Consider the following 5,512-nt stretch of genomic DNA (forward strand, 5'->3'; position numbering starts at 1 on the left):
GCGTGAAGCACTGCAATGTTTGGTGTTCAAGGAGCGCGCGCGAGGCACATGCAGTGAGGTGCTGCAATGCTTGGGAAAATGAAAATAAAACTTTCGGGAAAATGAAAATAAAACTCCGAAAGTGTGCGTCTCATGACTCGAACTGGTGCCATCCAGTTGAAGAGGAAGCAAGGCAACCATTGGACTAAGTCCAGCAGTTGTGTCATTTGGCAGCAGGCATAATATATGTATCTATTCCCAACAGTTTTCAGAATTACGAAAAGTAATAACTTTTCGTTCACAACCTTTGGTCATCTATAAATAGACCCATTGGCCTGCCATTTGAATATGACAGAATATAATTTCGAATTCTCTCTCTCCCAAGTTCTTCACTTCTTCATATTATTAGAACTTGTTAGAATCTGCTTGTTCTCGAGAAAACAGATTTCTAATTTCTTGGTTGAATAGCAAAATCTGAGGGTATTCGGGGTCTAATTTCGTGTGTGCATAACGCAGTTAGACAAACAAACTTGTTCTGGGCTTCATTGTATCTTGGAGGCAAATTTGCTTGTAACCCGTGTGCATACAGTTATTGGTGGGAGCGAATATTGTCTTAAGGAAAGCGACATTGTAACGCACCTTGAAGCAAACTTTCTCTCACTATTGTCTGTTTTGCAGCCCCTTTGTTCCAACCTGTGCTCTTCCCATTTCCAACTTTTAGTTTATTAACGCATTCACAGAGTTAATGTTCCATTTCAAAAAATCAACTCCAGTCAACAAATACTTACAGAGCCTGGAAGTAGTTAAAGCCTATTCATAAATAATGCACAAGAAAATGTAACATACGTTAAGCTTTCATTCAGCAAGACCAAACATGAAGTACAACAAACAAAACAACACGTACATCCTGAACAGATACATACGTTAAGCTTTTATTGAAATCCCTTTCTGCAAATATACCTTCTCTGCAGACTGCTCCTCGGCAAACTGCTTGCTGTCTCTCAATTTCCCTCTTCTTATAACCCTGTATGATCTTCTTTAACCTGAAGAAATCCTCCCTTTCCAGCTCATCCAACTCCCCCTAATGTAATTTATGGTGTTCTCCAACCTTGGCTTCCCAACATTCTCTAGTGCATTAACCCTTCGATTAGTGGTCTTAATTGCCTCATCAAGTGTTAAGAATGATGTTTGAAGTGAAGCAAGCTCAACGAGAACCTCGATTGCTTTCACATAAACCACCCGACACTACTGACTCTGTTGTCCACCTGATCTAGCCAATCCAGTGAGGTCATTCTTGATCTCACCATCAGTAAAATATTAAAACTTGGGCAGCTTCACGCCAACAACATTTTCTTGCTTCAATCGAACTTTAAGAGATGCATTTTTTACATTCTCAAGTACAATCAAGTGCTTGTGCTTAATGTTCTCTCCGGCAACATACTTGGCTTCAGTTAAGGTAAATGAGGAGGCTGTCTTCATGATCTCTCCCATAGACTATTTTAATTTCTGGAAACAATCTTTTTAAGAATCTGAAGGAACTACATGGTTAAAGCATCACTCTTCTTCTTAAAAAGAGCATGACCTCTTGCAACACCAACAAGGCGTGCTTTCATGCATGATCCCAAGCATTGTTACAGTGGGAACTACATACGTTCAAGCGCTGGTTTTGGTCGGACATCTTTCCAAATATCTAAGGGAAATATACAAATTGGTTCAACATGTATATATAATAAAATTGCTTAATGTAATATTGAAGAATAGAAGTGTATGAAAGAGCACGATAAAACTTCACAGCTTCTATAATTCATGAAAAATGATAGTATGCCCCCTCATTTTGTTTCCTTAATTATTTTGACCGGTATTTAAATTTTATTACTTAATGATTAAAGAAGTGACTATTAGAGCATTGATATTTTTTTATTTTTTAAAAATGTTTAAAGATATTTAAAAAATAAAAGAAAATAAAAAAAGTAGGATTTACGTGGGTCACTACTGGCACAAAAAATAAGATATTGCATCAATGGCACAAAAAAAGGCATTCAAGAAGATATGGAAGCCATCAAAATAACATCATGTTGGAACAAAATGGGCTGCAAAATAAAAAATAGTGAGAGAAAAGTTTACTTCATGGTGCATTATAATGTCGTTTTCCTTAAGACAATATTTGCCCCCACCAATAAAGCCCAAGTAAATTAGATCCCGAATACAATAAAGTCCAAAACAAGTATGTTTGTCTAACTGCGTAATGCACATACAAAATTAGATCTCGAATACCCTCAAATTTTGCTATTCAACCAAGAAATTAGAAATTTGTTCTCTCAAACAGATTCTAACAAGTTTTGAAGAAGTGAAAACTTGGGAGAGAGTTAGAGAGAGAGAGAGAGAGAGAGAGAGAGAGAATTTCGAAATTAAATTTTGGAATACTCAAATGGCAGGCCAATGAGTCTATTTATAGATGCCAATTAAAGATGCGAACGAAAAGTTATTACTTTTTGTTTTTCTGAAAACTGTTCGGAATATGTATATATATTATGTCTATTGCCATAAGACACAACAGTTGGACTAGTTATATGCTCAAATGACATATGTCATTTTTATAGAGATGGATTGAGGAAGTTTCTTCCTACCTTGGGAAACTCTGTCCATAGCTAGAATATTATTATTTTATCTTAAATTTATCATTTCTTCACAACTACACTTAATGATGATCCTATAGCAAGAAATTCATAATAGGATTCACAACAATATTTATCTTATGATTTTCAGTCACACTTGTTTGATATGATATATGTTAAATGACTTTCCATGTCAATCACTTAAATTATAGAATTTTTAGAGGAAGTTATTCTTGGAAGGGCATTTGACAAGCTAAGAGAAAGTCTTACAGAGAGTTATGTATAGAGGGTAGGCAATTATCCGATGTTAACATTTGGAATGATAACTGACTTGAAACAATAGTCACTTTAAAGTCACCCTGCATGAAGATGTAGGATTCTCAGAGAAACTTATTACTATGAGCAAGGCACGGGATGGTGGAATATTAAAAAAAAATTAGGAATATTGCCTGAAGTTCAACTAATAAGTTCGGGGGAATTCTCATTTAAGAGCACCATCCTGTAAGTGAAAACAATGCAGTCTAACAGTGGTGCAGGAAAGAACTCAAATTATGCGAGAAAAAAGAAAGATTTAGGTTAAAAGTTTCCCTTGATCAGAGCTTGTCACGAGACCTTGACTACCAGGTAGAACCTAGCTCCAAGGAAAATTTAGCAAGATGATAAATTGAGCAAAACCCAATTTGGCTCTAAAATCTGGGCATGAGCCCCTTTTGCTACATTGTAACCTACAAAAGTTTTAGGTACCAAGAAGATTACAATAAATAGTTTCGATTCAGAATAGATTGGGTGTCAAATGGGGTTTAACGCCCCCAATAGAAAGAGGCTACGTCAGTGTTATACAATTTAAACAAATAAGGATGATCACAATGAATTCTTACTAGAAACCAAAACCTATGAGCCCCATTCTTCCTCATTTGGTTGTCTTCTTTCTGAGGCTTGATTTTGTGGTTGTCTTCTTGCCTCATAGTTCATTTTGCCACCAGCTGCTTGGTGCCATCGCAAGCAGTCCACCGCCTCTTGGTTCCGTCGCAACAGTCCACCACTGCTTGGTGTCTTTGTTGCTTGGATCTAGAAATTGTTTGTTTTTTCAATGCATCTCTACATTGAAGCCAAACAAAAGCATTTCTACATTTCAACAAGGAATCCACCTTCCAATCACTTGTCTCCTTCTTCCTATTTTGATTGTCTCTTTTTCTTTTTTCTTTTTTTTTGTTCTTCATTTAATGTTCCAATATTGGAAAGTAAATAACGAATTTTTTTTACAATCCTCCAAAAGGTCAATATCGCACCTCAGAATAATGAAAAAGGCTACACAAATTCAGAAAAAGATATTTTTAACCGATCAAATATGTGGAATTGAACCTTACGTCATGTTTTAACCCATCAAAACAACTCATTATATCACATCGTGTATCCATGACATCTACACTCTGGTCATTCTAGTTTTTATGATTTCTCAAGTATGACTAACATGTGATTTATGGTTTTTGTGCATTCTGGTTGTTGTAATTTCTCAAGTAGGGTTTGTGGAAATTCTGAACATGAGTTTGCTGATTGTGATATTTTTTTGCACAAATTGTGATATTTTGCTTATTGGTAACCTTGTGTTTATTTTTTATTGATTGATCGTATTTCAAGTTTGGATAGTGATGAAATTGTGGAAGTTGAATGTGATGTGAATGTAGAAGAATAGTGTGATGCGAATGTGGAAGATGGAGTGAATGTGAGAGATGGAGTGAAAGTGATTTTCTCTTCCAGTAGTGGTCCTTTGGATCTATTTGTTGGTATGAAATTTGAAGATGTAGAAGACACCCAAGAATTTTACAAGGCTGTCAAAAGAGGAGATAAAACTAATTGGAGTAAATTGTGTTTGCACAAGACAAGGGTTTCAGTGTGAAAGCCACAAACAAAAAGAACGAACAATTATTGAATCTGTTGAAACAAAGATTAGACGTAAAGTAATGATGATAATAATAAAAAGATGATGAAAAGTTGATAGTATGCATGTTTGTGCCATCACATAACCATGAGCTACTCACATCGAGAAGTACTAGTTTGCTCTGTGGACATATAGGAGTGACATGTGTCCAAAAAAACTCATTCTCACTTTGAATGAGTCTGGTGTACCGAAAAAAATAATAATTTCAATGTTAAGTAAAGAATCATACAGTGATTTTAACATTGGTTGTATTGGTAAAGATATTGAATTACTTGGGAAACAAAATAATAAAATTATTTGAAGAGGGAGATTCATAATAGTTCTATGCCTACTTTCTTGATCGACAATGTAAATAATTTGAATTTGTGTACTCCATGCAAGTTGATGAGAATGGATGTATGAGAAGTTATTTTTGGACAGATGCAATATCAAGGGCTGCATACCAATTTTTTGGGAATATTGTCACATTTGATGTCATATACCTGACAAATATTTCTAAGATGCTCTTTGTGCTATTTTCTAAAGTTAACCATCATCACCAAACCATAATGTTTGGTTGTGCCTTGTTAGTTAATGAAATAGTTGAATCATATACATGGTTATTAAGAACATGGCAAGAGGCAATACTTGAGTGTGCTTTTACACCTATGATTACTGAGACAAGGTGAAGACCAATGCCATTATAGAGATTCTCCTAAATACAACTCATAGGTTGTGCTTGTGACACATTTTACAAAATTGTTTGAACATTCGGCCCATGTATAAAATAAATCTCCAGACTTTCGAAAAGATTTTTGTCATTGTATCCATAAGACAATAACGACTTATGAGTTCGAGCACGAATAGAGTTCAATATTAGTGAAGTACGAGCTAGCATATAGTACTTAGCTGCAAAATTTTTACATCCGATTGGATAAGTGGGTTCCGGCTTACTTGCGTTCAAAGTTTTGTGCCAGTATCTCAATAACCCAAAGAAGTG

General features: G+C 35.3%; 1 pseudogene; it reads right to left on the reverse strand.

Annotated features, from left to right (window-relative positions):
- Nucleotides 1–903: 903 nt before the first annotated feature.
- On the reverse strand, nt 904–1,657 carry LOC108987243 (annotated as a pseudogene).
- Nucleotides 1,658–5,512: the final 3,855 nt, after the last annotated feature.

The sequence above is a fragment of the Juglans regia genome, chromosome 1 (genome assembly GCF_001411555.2).
Source record: "Juglans regia cultivar Chandler chromosome 1, Walnut 2.0, whole genome shotgun sequence".
Taxonomy (NCBI): Eukaryota; Viridiplantae; Streptophyta; class Magnoliopsida; order Fagales; family Juglandaceae; genus Juglans; species Juglans regia.